Here is a 17541-nt window from a genome sequence, read left to right as displayed (position 1 = left end):
TTATTTATTGTTACATTACCAATAGTGTGGGGAGAGAAACTCATCAATAATAAATTATTATTAAAAAATGAAGTTAGGAGGCACTAAGAGGTGGAGAGAGGTTCTCTATTAATAGAGAGGATGGAGAGGCTCTTAGTGATTTGAGGAGCCACTAAGAGGCTGTTGGAGCTGATTTTTTATTCTCCCTCCTCAAATTTTAACTTAAGAGCCAATTTAAGAGGTTGTTGGAGATGCTCTAACGGAATAATAAAAAGGGCTAATTATAAATCTAGCCCAACTAAGAGGTGTCATTTACATATCTAACCCACTTTGTTTCCATCTTACCAAATTAGACACTTTCAACCATTTTGGACAAAATTACCCTTAGTTCCTTCTTCTTCTTCTTCTTCTTCCTTTTCTTCTTCTGCTGGTTCTTCTTCTTCTTCGTTTCAACTTCTTCTTCAATTTCTGATACCAATCGTTAGCGGTTTTTGAGATTATTGACGTATTATGTTCAATTTTCCGTAGAATTTGTATGTTTTTAGCTTATACGTCTGTTTTTCTCATTGGTCTTGCCTCTTTCTTCATCTGTAATGGTATCGTTTCAATTACCTCTATTTTCCACAATTTTTCTCCATTTTTCTCCATTGTTGTCGCATTTGTGACGAACTTTGTCGCAATTTGTCACAAATGCGACAAGAGTTGTCTCATTTCGTCATAAATGCGACAAGAGTTGTCGCATTTGCGACGATATGCGGTAATTGTTGTCGCATTTGTGACGAAATGCGACAAATATCATCAGAAATGCGACAACAATGGAGGAAAATGGAAAAAATTGTGGAAAATAGAGGAAATTGAAATGATACCATTACAGATGAAGAAAGAGGCAAAACCAACGAGAAAAGCAAGCGTATAAGCTAAAAACATACCATTTGTACGGGAAATTGAACATAATACGTCAATAATCTCAAAAATCGCTAACGATTGGTATCAAAAATTGAAGAAGATGAATCGATGAAGAAGTTGAACCGAAGAAGAAGAAGAAGAACCAGAAGAAGAAGAAGCGGATGAAACGGAAGATGAAGAAGCATGAGTAGATCGATCGATTGATCAAATAGAACTAAGGGTAATTTTGTCCAAAATGGTTGAAAGTGTCTAATTTAGTAAGATGGAAGCAAAGTGGGTTAGATATGTAAATGGCCCATTTTAATTGGGCTAGATTTGTAATTAGCCCTAATAAAAATAACGTGTCACATTCCGTTAGTAAAGTCTGACGTCGCAATATCAGATTATCACGTCACAATACATGTAAAATAGAACACTGTCATATAGGGAGTCGGGGACCAGCAAACTCTGATGTCTAAGTTAATATGAGAATATAAGACTTAAGGAATAGATTATAAGTTGTAAAGTATGAAATAGTGTGTACCTTTCCTCTTGAACTAAGCTCCTATTTATAGTGATTTGAGCTTCAACTTAGGCACACGTGTCATTGCTACATTGGTTCGGAACCTAAATTCCCTCTTTGAGCATCTCCAATGGTTTATACTCACAACCACTCAATGTACATGCCACATCATTCATTTAATAAACTTCATTTTATTAAACTAGGCTTAATACATCATTTGCTCCCTGAACTTGTCCAAAATGGTTGATTGGCCCCCTGAACTTTCATAGTGTCTCGATAGCTCCCTGAACTTACATAAAGTGTTCAGTTAGCCCCCTGAACTTGCGTAAAACGTAATCAATTGATCACTCGGTTACAAAAAAAATAAGTTAAATACGGAAAATATATTACACCCGTTTAAAAAAAAGTAAAACAATCAAGATTTGGGTATTGCGGTTGTAATATTAGATAATACAAGGTTTGTAGTTGAGCAAGTAATAACTTCATTTTTACTCTATTTTTGAATTATGTAATAACATTCTAAGACACGTGGAATACATTTTCCGTATTTAACTTACTTTTTTGCAACCGAGTGATCAATTGATTACGTTTTACGCAAGTTCATGGGGCTAACTGAACATTTTATGCAAGTTTAGGGAGCTATCGAGACACTTTAAAAGTTTAGGGGGTCAATCAACCATTTTGGACAAGTTCAGGGAGCAAATGATGTATTAAGCCATTAAACTATGTAACTCTAATGGTTAAACTCTATAACCACCCAATCATAATGGACCTACCAATCACAAAGGATCCACCAATTAATTAAACCAATCATATTATTTTTAAAATAAAAAAAAAGAAAAAAAAAATATATATATATATATAAGCAAAAGCTCAATAAACATTGAGTGGTTGATAAATATTACTACTTTTTCTCATACTCTCTCCAATGGGAGAGTATGATACAATGAGGTATATTGAGTGGTTTATTATATCCCATTGGAGATGCTCTGAGCTTATCGTGCTTCTGAGGTCCGAAACCTCATTTCCCAAATAACACCTTTTTGGGATCCAAGATGGGCCAGTCCAAAAGTAGGTTAATGAGCCCATCTGAACCATCTGGAGGCCCAATTGATATTATTTACTATATCAGAGTCTAAATTGGTAGTTTTTTTTAAACGTTAAAACTATATTGATGTTATTTTGTACGTAAAACTTAAATTGTTATTTTTTTTTTTAAAAAACATAGACCTATTTTAATACATTATCCCAAAATAAATAACATGTATATGGTAAAATACAATCATTGACCTTCAAGTTATGGTTTACTTTCTTTATGAAATATCATCAGACATAAAAATTTACGAACTCTGCAATCACTAACATAAAAATTCCTTATAAATGTGAACTTATATTTAACAGATTCAGTTTTTAGTATTTTAACAAAAAAAATTAGAATTTTTTTAACAATTGTTAGCGATATTTTCTTAATATTACTAACTTCAACATCGTCACGTTTGGATTGAGTGCGGACATGTCAGAATGAAATGGGTTAATTGCATAGATATTGATGAAATATGAGAAACAATCAAATTTATATATATTACAAAATAGCTAAATCAACTGTGGATGTTGAATTTAAAACAAAATGGAAATTAGAATGCATAATCGAAGCAACGAAATTGAAATTCTAATAATATAATTGAATGAAATTGAAATGACAAACTTAACCAATAAATGACTAGCTTTGACGGGTATTGGGCTGAAATCGGCTAGGAATCCACAAGTGTGAACACAACTTGAACGAACGATCGAAGGTAAGAACGTGTTGAGTGTGAAATTCTAATAACAATTTGATGATGAATGGACGTGAACGAATTAAATGTTTGGATAATTAAAGTTTGAATTTGGGAACAAGTCACAACGATTATTTCGAGTTTGATAACGAGGTTGACAAGGTTGAAGCGGCGTTTAGGGAGGCAAGAATAATGACTCAAGATCGAATTAGTTTGGTAACAAAATCCAAAAGTAATCAGATTTTCGGTTTTGGTGAAAATCGAGCTAGTATGGGGCTATAAAATGAGTTTTCAGATACGGAATTGAATAAAATGAAAGTCTAGAATCAAATTTAGGATGTTGGGAACGATAATAAAGCAAAATTTCAGACCAAAGCAGGCTCTATAAGATCAAAATGAAGCCACGAAAATGGCTAGGGAGAATGCGTTTAAGAGGAACAAAATGTAGAAATTATGAACTTTGAGCAATGAAAACTCTAAAAATCGAACTCGGAATAGACAAACTAACAAAAAAAAACTAAGAATTACTCACTTGGAGTTGTGGGAATCGAAAATCAATGCAAGAAACCAAAGGAAAAGACTCAGAAACTTGAGAAGTATAGATTGTATTTGATGTTGGATGTGTAGAAACGAGGAGAACTGGTCTCTATTTATAGTTGAAGGGGCTTGTTTGGTTGCAACTACCGCCTAATTTCCCTCTACTAACTATCTAATTTCCCTTAATTTCATTTTATAGTTGCAAAAATGATGCATAGTTAAGTTAGTTAGAGCTAGAATTAGAAATAGCAACTAACTTAACTAAAAACGGCACATGTTTTAAAGATGTGCTCTAACTTCCAAAAATTATTTCTCCCTCTATATGGATTCGAATTAGGCCCATGAATATATCATGAATTCTTCAAGATGTCTACTTTTTGAAATTTCCATCCTCGTGAAATTTTGTCTTTTTTATGCTCCAAATGGTCAGTTGAAGTAACATTGATATTGCAACATGTGCTCTAACTTCCAAAAATTATTTCTTCCTCCATATGGATCTGAATCAGGCCCATGAACATATTTCGGGTTCCTCGAGATGTCTTATTTCTGAAACTTTCATCCATGTGTTAATGTCCCGAATGTTCAGTTGAAATGACGTTGATACTGCTTGAAAATAAAATAACTAAAAGGGATCATTTTATTTCTTTGTTTTTGTTTTATATACTTTCTTTTTACTCTTTGTTTTTTAAACAACTTTTTATTTTTTATAATCATTTTTAATCTCATTTTATTTTTCAAACCTTATAATAAAATTTACCATATGTTTGTAATGGAATAAAAATAAAAAATTTATTTTATAGGCTAACAGTAATATACTAATTTTTTAGACGTAATTGATATTTGAAACGTCTGAAGTGACAGTTAAATAACAATCAAATTAGTTTTTTCTAATTTTTTCTAATATAAGTATAAAATTAATTTTGTTTGAAAACGATAAGGTTAAATTTGTATAATTTCATACATTAAATTAATTAATATATACCTCTCTTAAATTAATTAATGTACACCTCTTTATTATATTATCATAAAGTGTGTGTTACTTCAATTTCATCAACACCAACCCCTATTTTGTGTTATTTTTTAGGTAAATAATTATAAGATTACTGTGTCTTTACCTAATATATTACTTAGTTTCTGTGTTTTTAGAAATAATTATATAGTCCTCCAGTTTTTGTTTTTGTTAACTCCTTAGTTTTTGTTGGAAGGTTCCTAACTGACCGGCCTGTGAATTTCTTAGCCATGAAGACGAAATTGGCAGATATATGGAGGCCAGGTAGAGGGGTGGGCATTGCTGAAGTAGACCCGAATTTATTTATATTTGAATTTTTTCACTGTGTGGATAGAGACAGGATCCTGGCTGGAGGACCCTGGTCATTTGATAACAATATGTTGGTACTGACCAAGTGGAAAAGTGGCACTCTGCCGGAGGATGCAGATTTGCAATGGGTAGACATGTGAGTGCAAATTCATGACTTACCAATAGGCTGTATGACAGAGAGTATTGGTAAGCAGATAGGAGATTTCATTGGCTCCTTCATTGAATACGATATAAACAATAACAGTGGTATACGACGTCAGTTTATGAGAATTAGAGTAGCGGTGGATACAAAGGTACCGCTGAAGAGATGTAAGAAGATAAAGAAGTCTGCTACTGAATGTGTCTTCATTCGCTTCAAGTATGAACGACTGTGTAATTTTTGCTATATCTATGGGCTGCTGGGCCACACGGATAGGTACTGTGAAAAATTGTTTCGGACTGCACCAAATGAAATCACTCGGGAATGGGGGGAGTGGTTACATGCGCCGATAAGAAGGAATAATGAACCAAAGGAATCTAAATGGTTGCGAGAACTGAGTTGTAATATCGGCACTGGGGCAGCGAAAAAAGGACCTATAACAGAAGGTCACTGGAGGAGTGGTACGATACAGACGGGACAAGGCAGTAGGCAAGGTCCCCAGGAGTTGATTTCTTGAGACTGATGTGGATATGGAACTGAATGAGGAGCAGACCTTGGAGCTGGTGGATCCAAAAAAACGAAGGAGGGAGGAAAAAGAAAATGTTGAACCAAAAAGCAACACACTCGGACCTCAAGATATAACGACAGGGGCAGACCCTTCCAAACAAACCACGGATAAGTCTGTCACTACTAATACTGAATTGGCGAGACCTGGTGAGCAGGTCTGCCAGGAGCCATGAATTGCCTTAGCTGGAACTGTCGGGGTATGGGGAACCCCCAGGCAGTTCGTTCTCTTGGGGAGCTTCTAAAAGCTCACGCTCCGAGGATAGTTTTTTTAATTGAGACGATTGTTAACAAAGAAAGGATGGAGTTTTTGAGAGTTAAGTTTAGTTACGCTGGTTGTTTTACTGTAGAAGCCAGGAGACACAGTGGGGGGTTGGCTTGACTTTGGAAAACAACAAATGACACTAGTATCAAGTCATTTTCGAATCATCACATCGAGGCTATTGTTCAAGGTGGTGATCAGGGGGACTGGAGATTTATCGGTTTCTATGGTTTTGCTGATAGGCAAAGACATAAGGAATCTTGGGTTCTTTTGAATAATGTAGTGAGCTCTGACTCTCTACCCTGTTTGGTGGTAGGAGACTTTAATTGTATTCTTGATCAGAAGGAGAAGCTAGGCGGTTTGGTGTACCCACAGTATCTAATCAACCAATTCTCCGAAGCTATTTCCAGAGCCGCTTTATCTGATCTGTTTATGAAGGGTAGCCCTTTCACGTGGGAAAGAGGGAAAGGTTCTGATACATGGATCCAAGAAAAACTAGACAGAGCCTTTGGCAGCCTGGAGTGGTGCAGCAAATTCCCACAGTATACGGTCACGAATCTGATTTCAGGCTATTCTGACCATTCCCCTATATTAATTGAGCCGGGGGGATCTTCAAAAAAGAAAATGAACCACGGATTTCGATTTGATAGGGCTTGGACTAAAGAAGTCAATTTCGATGTTTTGGTGACTGACACATGGCATCTGAATCGGCAACATGGGGTTGCAGACAGGCTTGGTCTATGTTGTAAAGTAATGGCTAGTTGGGGAGACCATTTTAAAGCCCGTTTTGATAGAAAGATCCGCAATTGCAGAATGGTGTTGGAACAAACACAAGATCGGACGGATTCAAACAGCATTGAGCGGTTTTTACAAGCCCGGAGGGAGCTAAATGCGCTGCTGGAGCAGGAGGAGAACTATTGGTACCAGAGGGCTAAGGCCTTTTGGCTGAAAGAAGGTGATTGTAATTCCAAGTTTTTCCACGCTAGTGTAAAGGCACGTAAGAATATGAATAGAATCTCTGGCCTGGAAAACGATGAGGGTATTGAGGTTACGAGTAGAAAGGACCTGGGAGGCGTGGCAAAAGCTTATTTTGAAAAGGTTTTTTCCGGTGGGGAGGAGGTAAGCAGAAAGGAGATTGCTCCTCTTCCGGTGAAGGTGTCGATGGAGATGAACGATGCTCTTACCCAACCTTTCTCCTTTGAGGAATTTACTACAGCAGTAAACCAGATGCACCCTGACAAATCCCCTGGACCTGATGGGCTGAATCCAGGATTCTTCCAGCATTTCTGGCCAGTAATTGGAAGAGAAGTATTTACTGCGTGCGTGGAGTGGATTAATAAGGTTGAATTCCCAGAACATCTAAATGACACAATCACTACCCTGATACCCAAATGTGATAATCCACGTCGGATGACAGAGTTGAGACCGATTTCGCTTTGTAATGTCCTTTATAAATTGATCGCCAAAGTTCTAGCAAATAGACTGAAAGTAATCCTTCCTGAGGTAATTTCGGAGAACCAATCTGCTTTTGTCCCTGGAAGATCACTAATTGACAGTGTACAGGTGGCTTTCGAAGTAATCCATTTTATGAAGCGAAATAATAGAGGTGCCAAGGGTCATGTGGCCCTGAAGATTGATATTAGCAAGGCCTATGATAGGGTGGATTGGAGTTTCCTGAAGGAAGTAATGCAAAGGATGGGTTTTTGTGACAAATGGGTTAGGTGGATTATGCTTTGCATTAGTACAGTCTCCTACTCAGTGGCGGTAAACTCTGATCTGATAGGGCCTATTAAGCCTGGAAGAGGTCTCAGGCAAGGGGATCCTCTATCCCCATATATTTTCTTATTATGTGCTGAGGTCCTCTCTCAGATGATTCAAAAAGCGGAATTGGAGAAGCGGATAAGTGGTTGTCGAGTTTGTAATGAGGCACCCAGTATAACACACCTATTCTTCGCTGATGACAGCTTTTTGTTCTTTGACGCTTCAGTGGAAGAGGGGATTCAGATCAAAAACCTCTTGACGAGTTATGAGAAAGTATCGGGTCAGGCAGTAAATCTGAGCAAATCTAGAATTTTCTTCAGCTCGAATGTGAAGAGAGAAGTTAGTGCCACTATCTGTAATACCCTCCAGGTCCAGACTCCATTGGATACTGGGAGGTATCTTGGACTTCCTTCTCTGATTGGTAGATCGAAGAAATTCATTTTTGGTTTTTTGAAGGAGAGACTGTCAAAGCGCCTCAGTAATTGGACCTTTCATTTCCTGTCTGCCGCAGGCAAGGAGGTTCTCTTGAAATCTGTAGCTCAGGCCCTTCCAACTTTTTGTATGAGTACGTTCCTACTCCCTAAATCTACTTGTGAAGAGCTACAAAAAATGATGAATTCGTTTTGGTGGGGTACGAAGGGAGATGGGAGTAAGCGGATCCATTGGCTAGAATGGAAACGCATGTGTGGTAAAAAGAGTACTGATGGTTTGGGCTTCCGTGATCTGAGAGATTTCAATATAGCACTGCTAGGGAAGCAAGGATGGAAATTGATTGATGAGCCTAACACTTTGGTGAGTTGAATGTTCAAAGCTAAATACTACCCTGGAAGGACTTTCCTTAATTCCAAATTAGGCAATAATCCTAGTTTTGTTTGGAGAAGTATATGGAGCTCAATTAATTTGTTGAAAGCAGGTCTGCGCTGGAGTATTGGAAGAGGTGATCTGGTGGTGGCACACCAGGACACATGGGTATGGAACCAGGACAGCCTGATGCCTGGCCCCTTGGACAATAATACAAATAGACAAGTTAGAGTGGAGGAATTGTTTGTGGATGGGTCAAGGATATGGGAAGAGGTCTCAGGCAAGGGGATCCTCTATCCCCATATATTTTCTTATTATGTGCTGAGGTCCTCTCTCAGATGATTCAAAAAGCGGAATTGGAGAAGCGGATAAGTGGTTGTCGAGTTTGTAATGAGGCACCCAGTATAACACACCTATTCTTCGCTGATGACAGCTTTTTGTTCTTTGACGCTTCAGTGGAAGAGGGGATTCAGATCAAAAACCTCTTGACGAGTTATGAGAAAGTATCGGGTCAGGCAGTAAATCTGAGCAAATCTAGAATTTTCTTCAGCTCGAATGTGAAGAGAGAAGTTAGTGCCACTATCTGTAATACCCTCCAGGTCCAGACTCCATTGGATACTGGGAGGTATCTTGGACTTCCTTCTCTGATTGGTAGATCGAAGAAATTCATTTTTGGTTTTTTGAAGGAGAGACTGTCAAAGCGCCTCAGTAATTGGACCTTTCATTTCCTGTCTGCCGCAGGCAAGGAGGTTCTCTTGAAATCTGTAGCTCAGGCCCTTCCAACTTTTTGTATGAGTACGTTCCTACTCCCTAAATCTACTTGTGAAGAGCTACAAAAAATGATGAATTCGTTTTGGTGGGGTACGAAGGGAGATGGGAGTAAGCGGATCCATTGGCTAGAATGGAAACGCATGTGTGGTAAAAAGAGTACTGATGGTTTGGGCTTCCGTGATCTGAGAGATTTCAATATAGCACTGCTAGGGAAGCAAGGATGGAAATTGATTGATGAGCCTAACACTTTGGTGAGTTGAATGTTCAAAGCTAAATACTACCCTGGAAGGACTTTCCTTAATTCCAAATTAGGCAATAATCCTAGTTTTGTTTGGAGAAGTATATGGAGCTCAATTAATTTGTTGAAAGCAGGTCTGCGCTGGAGTATTGGAAGAGGTGATCTGGTGGTGGCACACCAGGACACATGGGTATGGAACCAGGACAGCCTGATGCCTGGCCCCTTGGACAATAATACAAATAGACAAGTTAGAGTGGAGGAATTGTTTGTGGATGGGTCAAGGATATGGGAAGAGGTCTCAGGCAAGGGGATCCTCTATCCCCATATATTTTCTTATTATGTGCTGAGGTCCTCTCTCAGATGATTCAAAAAGCGGAATTGGAGAAGCGGATAAGTGGTTGTCGAGTTTGTAATGAGGCACCCAGTATAACACACCTATTCTTCGCTGATGACAGCTTTTTGTTCTTTGACGCTTCAGTGGAAGAGGGGATTCAGATCAAAAACCTCTTGACGAGTTATGAGAAAGTATCGGGTCAGGCAGTAAATCTGAGCAAATCTAGAATTTTCTTCAGCTCGAATGTGAAGAGAGAAGTTAGTGCCACTATCTGTAATACCCTCCAGGTCCAGACTCCATTGGATACTGGGAGGTATCTTGGACTTCCTTCTCTGATTGGTAGATCGAAGAAATTCATTTTTGGTTTTTTGAAGGAGAGACTGTCAAAGCGCCTCAGTAATTGGACCTTTCATTTCCTGTCTGCCGCAGGCAAGGAGGTTCTCTTGAAATCTGTAGCTCAGGCCCTTCCAACTTTTTGTATGAGTACGTTCCTACTCCCTAAATCTACTTGTGAAGAGCTACAAAAAATGATGAATTCGTTTTGGTGGGGTACGAAGGGAGATGGGAGTAAGCGGATCCATTGGCTAGAATGGAAACGCATGTGTGGTAAAAAGAGTACTGATGGTTTGGGCTTCCGTGATCTGAGAGATTTCAATATAGCACTGCTAGGGAAGCAAGGATGGAAATTGATTGATGAGCCTAACACTTTGGTGAGTTGAATGTTCAAAGCTAAATACTACCCTGGAAGGACTTTCCTTAATTCCAAATTAGGCAATAATCCTAGTTTTGTTTGGAGAAGTATATGGAGCTCAATTAATTTGTTGAAAGCAGGTCTGCGCTGGAGTATTGGAAGAGGTGATCTGGTGGTGGCACACCAGGACACATGGGTATGGAACCAGGACAGCCTGATGCCTGGCCCCTTGGACAATAATACAAATAGACAAGTTAGAGTGGAGGAATTGTTTGTGGATGGGTCAAGGATATGGGAAGAGGTCTCAGGCAAGGGGATCCTCTATCCCCATATATTTTCTTATTATGTGCTGAGGTCCTCTCTCAGATGATTCAAAAAGCGGAATTGGAGAAGCGGATAAGTGGTTGTCGAGTTTGTAATGAGGCACCCAGTATAACACACCTATTCTTCGCTGATGACAGCTTTTTGTTCTTTGACGCTTCAGTGGAAGAGGGGATTCAGATCAAAAACCTCTTGACGAGTTATGAGAAAGTATCGGGTCAGGCAGTAAATCTGAGCAAATCTAGAATTTTCTTCAGCTCGAATGTGAAGAGAGAAGTTAGTGCCACTATCTGTAATACCCTCCAGGTCCAGACTCCATTGGATACTGGGAGGTATCTTGGACTTCCTTCTCTGATTGGTAGATCGAAGAAATTCATTTTTGGTTTTTTGAAGGAGAGACTGTCAAAGCGCCTCAGTAATTGGACCTTTCATTTCCTGTCTGCCGCAGGCAAGGAGGTTCTCTTGAAATCTGTAGCTCAGGCCCTTCCAACTTTTTGTATGAGTACGTTCCTACTCCCTAAATCTACTTGTGAAGAGCTACAAAAAATGATGAATTCGTTTTGGTGGGGTACGAAGGGAGATGGGAGTAAGCGGATCCATTGGCTAGAATGGAAACGCATGTGTGGTAAAAAGAGTACTGATGGTTTGGGCTTCCGTGATCTGAGAGATTTCAATATAGCACTGCTAGGGAAGCAAGGATGGAAATTGATTGATGAGCCTAACACTTTGGTGAGTTGAATGTTCAAAGCTAAATACTACCCTGGAAGGACTTTCCTTAATTCCAAATTAGGCAATAATCCTAGTTTTGTTTGGAGAAGTATATGGAGCTCAATTAATTTGTTGAAAGCAGGTCTGCGCTGGAGTATTGGAAGAGGTGATCTGGTGGTGGCACACCAGGACACATGGGTATGGAACCAGGACAGCCTGATGCCTGGCCCCTTGGACAATAATACAAATAGACAAGTTAGAGTGGAGGAATTGTTTGTGGATGGGTCAAGGATATGGGATCGTGGGAAATTGGGGAACTATTTTAATGAAGAAGTGGCAAAGAACATTGGTCTAATGGTTATTCCTTATTTAGAAAGAGCAGATAGATTGATCTGGCACTACACGAGAGATGGGCTGTATTCATCAAAATTGGGCTATAACCTGCAGGCCGCGAATCATAATAACCAGGGAGAGGTTGAAGGGTGGAAAGCCCTCTGGAGACAGGAATTACCACCTAAGATCAAACTGTTTGCCTGGAAGCTGATGACTGGTATTCTTCCCACTAGAACCAAATTAGCCGACAGGAGAATACCTATATCAACTAGTTGCCTTCTGTGCCCAAACGATATAGAATATGGATGGCACCTTTTTGCTGGGTGTGAATTTGCCAAATTGTGTTGGCGGTATGTGAAGTTAGCACCGCCGGGGGATGAGTGGGAGCATATTGAAGAGTGGGCGTTGCATATGTGTGCGTCATCCAATAGTAGTGTAGTCAAGCAAAGTTGGGTTGTGATGTGGGCGATATGGCAAGCAAGAAATAGTGCTCTATGGAACCAATCGAATTGCAGACCCGAAGTGGTCATGTCATCTACCTTACGCTTCTTTGAGGAGTGGATAAGTGCCCAAGGGGAGAGGAGGAGGGTTGTGGGTACAGGAGTAAATGGAAGAGGTAGTTTGGAGGGAAGGGGAGGTGGTTTGGCAGAGGAGAATGGAGCCGCTAATGGTAGTAACACTACCAGAGTTGGAGAAAGAGGCGCTATTCCAACAGATACCGGGACCAGCTCCTCTCGCACGGAGGATTTTACTCTAACGAGCTACGGTTTTGCAGGTACCATGGGAGACATACACCAGAACACAATACCGCACACCCGAGCCCAGCCACCTGGGATGCCGGAAGGAACTCCCGCAACAGCTCAAACAGCGCAGCAGCGGACCCAACTTGGAGCAGCTTCCGACGTGGCCAGCGCTGCTGCTGGTATCTTTAATTTGGGAGGCGGCTGGGCAATCAGGAACTTAGAGGAGGGCGCAGGAGCAGTAAGGGACAGACCTGCTGTAGCACTTTCGATCCAACTCGGAGCACCACTCGACGCGGTCAACGCTGCTGCAGGTTCATCAATCACTAGTGGCGGCCGAACAAATGGAGATGGAGAGGATAACGCACCCGCGGACAGGAGCAATGGAGACGCACAAACCTACTGCCGAAGCGACATAGACGCAGTAGCAAGAATAGACAGATCTGCCGGTAGCGAGGACGGGAGGATAAGGGCAGCAATGAACTTGGACAGTACAGACGACACTTTTGCAGCAGAACAGGTCACGCGGGAAGGCGGTCGGTACGCCAGGATCAGCAAACCGAATGCAAAGTGGCTTCCTCCGTCGTGTAATTTTATGAAGTGCAATCTTGATGCAGCTATGTTCTTGAACGAAGGAATTATCGGTGCAGGAGCTCTCATCCACGACTGTATGGGTAATTTTATTCAGGGATATAGCACACACAAAATAGGTGTAGTATCAGCTAAGATGGCGGAAGCACTTGCGTTAAAGGAAAGCATGGGTTGGCTGATATCCTTAGGCTATACGTCAGTCATTTTTGAAACAGATGCAAAAGCTGTTATAGACTCCATTCAAGCACAACGAAGAGATCTTACCGAATTTGGTGAGGTTATTAGTGATGTGAGAGCTATTCTTAGAAATCACCCTAATTCTAAGGTGACATTTGTTACAAGGTTAGCGAACGAGGCAGCTCATGCCCTGGCACGAAGTGCACGTTCTTATGCTAATTCTTTTATTCATTGGTCTAGTCATGTATTTATTTGGAGTATCCTACAACGGGAGGCTCCCCATTATTCTTAATAAAGTCTGATTTTTTGGTCAAAAAAAAATAAAATAAGAAAACATCTGTTTATTTTATATTTTTCTCTTTTTTCCTACATAATCACAATCTCTCCAATATAAACTCTAATATAAAGTAATTGATTTATTAATTTTTATACAATTATAGAACTTTAATTTAATAACATAAAATTTATTGACTAAAAAAATGAATGAAAAATATTTCAAAAATTATTAAAATAGGAGTAAGACTATCATTGTAAAAATTACAATTTCAATAAATTTTGAAATGAAGAAAAAAATATATGATTTTTAAAAAATTATAAAAAAATTTATAATAATATTTAATGTTGGTTTAAAGATATTACATTAAAAAATAAATAAATACAATTTAAGAAAATAAATAATATATTTTTTCAAATATATTAATTTCGGTATATATGTAGTTCAAAAAATTCATTAAAACTAATTTGATTAAATTTGAAACTAAAAAATAAATTTTTTATGTATATAACTAAGGATAATTTTGAACTTTCATTTACAAATGACTAAAGAATTGATTAAGATAAAATTTAAGGACCTTATAATAATATGATAGACTCAGACTTTATAATTATTTATCCTATTTTTTAATATATGATTTAATATCTTTTAACCAATTATATGTAAAAAAATTATTTTAATTAATTAATATAAATATATCATTATAATTTTTACCTAAACTCTCATAATTTGTAAGGTCCCTGATTATATAATAAAAAAAATTGGTGACCTTTCATAGTCACTACAAATATGAAAATATTATTTGGTAGGTAATATTGTACTCTTCTAGAGACCTTTTTGTTTTTGGCCAAATACACAAATAACTCCCTGAACTTATTCAGATGTTGCAACTGTTCCCTTCAACTTTCAATTGTAACAACTTACCTTTTAAACTTGTCCAATTGTAAAACATAACTCCAAATTGGAAATTTTTTACCCTGTACTTAAAGCAATCGTAAAAAAGTTTCCCCGGATTCGTATCACGCCAAAGATCTGATTATCACACTCCACGAGAGTTGCAACTTTTGTATTTCACGTGTTTCTTCAATTGCAGTCCATGTCAGCAATTTGGGGTTATGTTTTATAATTAGACAAGATTGAGGGGTTATGTTTTACAATTGAACAAGTTTGAGGAGTAAGTTGTTATAATTGAAAGTTCGGGGGCAGTTGTAACATTTGTACAAGTTCGGGGTTTATTTATATATTAGACCTTTGTTTTTATAATTGATACTAGGGAGATGTCACTTTCTTTTCAACCACATACAATCCACCGTCACGTCAAGTGTCCGTTTTGTTTCCACTTTTTTTTTTTTAAAAAAATTACTTTTTAAATCTAAACAGGAGATAAAAAAACGTTTAGTAAACCAAACCAATCTTTTTTTTTTTTTGAAACTAAACCAAACCAATCTTAAGATTGTATTTAATGAAAGGTATATAATAAAGGTTTAATATGTAATTTCATATTTCAACTTGATAATTTTTACTATTTGTTATTGTGATCTTTGGGTTGAATCGAAGTTACCTTATAGCTTTTTTATCTTTCTTATATTTAGTTTCTCCTTTTATTTTCTTTATGAAAGTACAAAAGTGTCCTTAATTATATAAATGAAAAATTTATTTGTTATTCTGCTCAAAAAAAAAAATTATTTGTTATTATTTTTTAAAAATTTAATGAAATTTCTGTAAAATATATACGCCACCATTTATATACTTGTACATATTATTATTATTTTTTTTGATAGAAATTGGGACGAGACAGACCTTGAGCGGATGGCTCAAGAATTGTCAAACCCGTCATATATTAAAAAAAGAAAATGCGAGTGTATCAACAAGAGAAGAGGAAGGAGAACAAACAAGAAGAAGGGGGAAGGAGAACAAACAAGAAGAAGGGGGAAGGAGAAAAGTTTAGGAAATGTCAAGAAAAACGCAAATGAAAAAAATTACAGATATCATCATTGATAAACCTGTGACAAAAAGCAGGAGCTGAAGGCCACCAATTGATCACAGAGGAAGAGACTCCAAATTTTGCCAAAGCATCAGCAACGCGATTTCCTTCCCTAACGATGTGTGTAAAAATAATGTTCATCCTATAACAAATGCCGAGACAGTGCAACCATTCTTGTCGAATACTCCAAGGAATATCCATGGAACGAAGACGAAGTAGATTAACTACGTACATGGAGTCAGACTCAACCCAAAGCTGATGCCAATTTTTCTCCCAAGCAAGTTCAATTGCGAATATAGCAGCTCTCAACTCAGCCATGTAAGCAAAAGAAGGAGGAGTAGAAAGCAACCTTTGGAAAATCCTCGATAATTACGAAAGATACCGCCCGCTCCCGCCTCGCCAGGAGTACCAAAAGCAGAGCCATCCACATCGACTTTAACCCAACCCAGAGGAGGTTTAAGCCAATGAACTGGAATAATGTTGGGAGCCGGGGACGGCCTTGGAGAAGCCAGAAGATGGGATAAGATATCAGCATCTCTCCTCGAAGAGCAAAAACCTTTAGAAGAGACCAAGGACTCTCGAATCATTCGAAATAGGACGATCTTCGAGTGTTGAATAGAAGGAGAAACCTCCTTAAAGGTTGCTTCATTCCTGCAGTGCCATATTAACCAGATACAAGAGATAGAGGCAACACGCCAGATCATCGACACCTGAGAGCCAAAATGAATGCTACGAAGAGTGTTGAAGAAGTGAATGAATTGGTACTGACGAGGTAACGCGCAGTCAAAATGAATCTCAAGGGCCCTCCATAGAGAATCTGCAAAAGAACAGCTAATGAATAAGTGGTTAATGGACTCAGCATCCCTACCACAAAGAACGCAACGAGAGGCAAAAGAGAAGCCTAGACGCTGGAGAAGGTCCTGAGTCGGAACTCTTCCATGCAAAACTCTCCAGGATGTGAAGGAGCGAGAAGAGGGAGTGTGAGCATTCCAAACAAATTCATACCAGTCCACCGAGAATGAACGAGGACTGATAATCGAATAGTACTCTTTGGCAGAGAAAATACCCTTCGTAGAGGGCTTCCAAACGCATAAATCAAAATCATCTCTACCCCTGTGAATAGATCGAATACTGTCTTGAACAACCGAAGGCAGAGTGCCTAAGCCAAGCCAATCCGAATTGACCAAAAAATCATCAACATAATTAAAACGTGAACGTTTATCCTGTTGATCAAGACCTAATATTATGAATCTAGATATTTTTTCCAAAATCGTGTCTTTATTTATTTTATCTATGAAATTTAGTAGAGATAAGAAGTTCACATTTACAATTTTATATAGCTCTACTTCTAATTTTATAAATTTTGATATATTATTCATTCATAATAAAAGTTAAGGGCCAAAGCTTTAATTGAAAGAAAATCAATCTAAAGAGTGTCTGACGAATTTCGAACAGAGAAATTGGACAAACTATAAAAAAAAATTCTATAATTATATAAAAAAAATTAATAAATCAATATACATTGGAGAAATAAAGATTATGCGAGAAAGAAAAGAAAAAAAAAATTAAAAATATAAAAAAAAATCTTTTATTATTATAAAATAGGGTCGAGGGTAATTTTTTCATTATCATTGAACCTAATGACACAGAGAATAATAAATTATTTATATAAATATATATATATTATGGCTCTCAAATTTGATGCATTGAGTTTTTACCTCCTTGGAGAATATTAGAATATGGGTTATTGCTTTTACTAAAACTCTCCAATATGTTGGAGAGTTTTTTTTTTTTTTTTTTTAAGAAAAGAGACTAGTATATTAAGAAGAACAGAA

Source organism: Euphorbia lathyris, chromosome 3 (assembly GCF_963576675.1).
Source record: "Euphorbia lathyris chromosome 3, ddEupLath1.1, whole genome shotgun sequence".
NCBI classification, from domain to species: Eukaryota; Viridiplantae; Streptophyta; class Magnoliopsida; order Malpighiales; family Euphorbiaceae; genus Euphorbia; species Euphorbia lathyris.
This window is presented reverse-complemented; position numbering follows the sequence as displayed.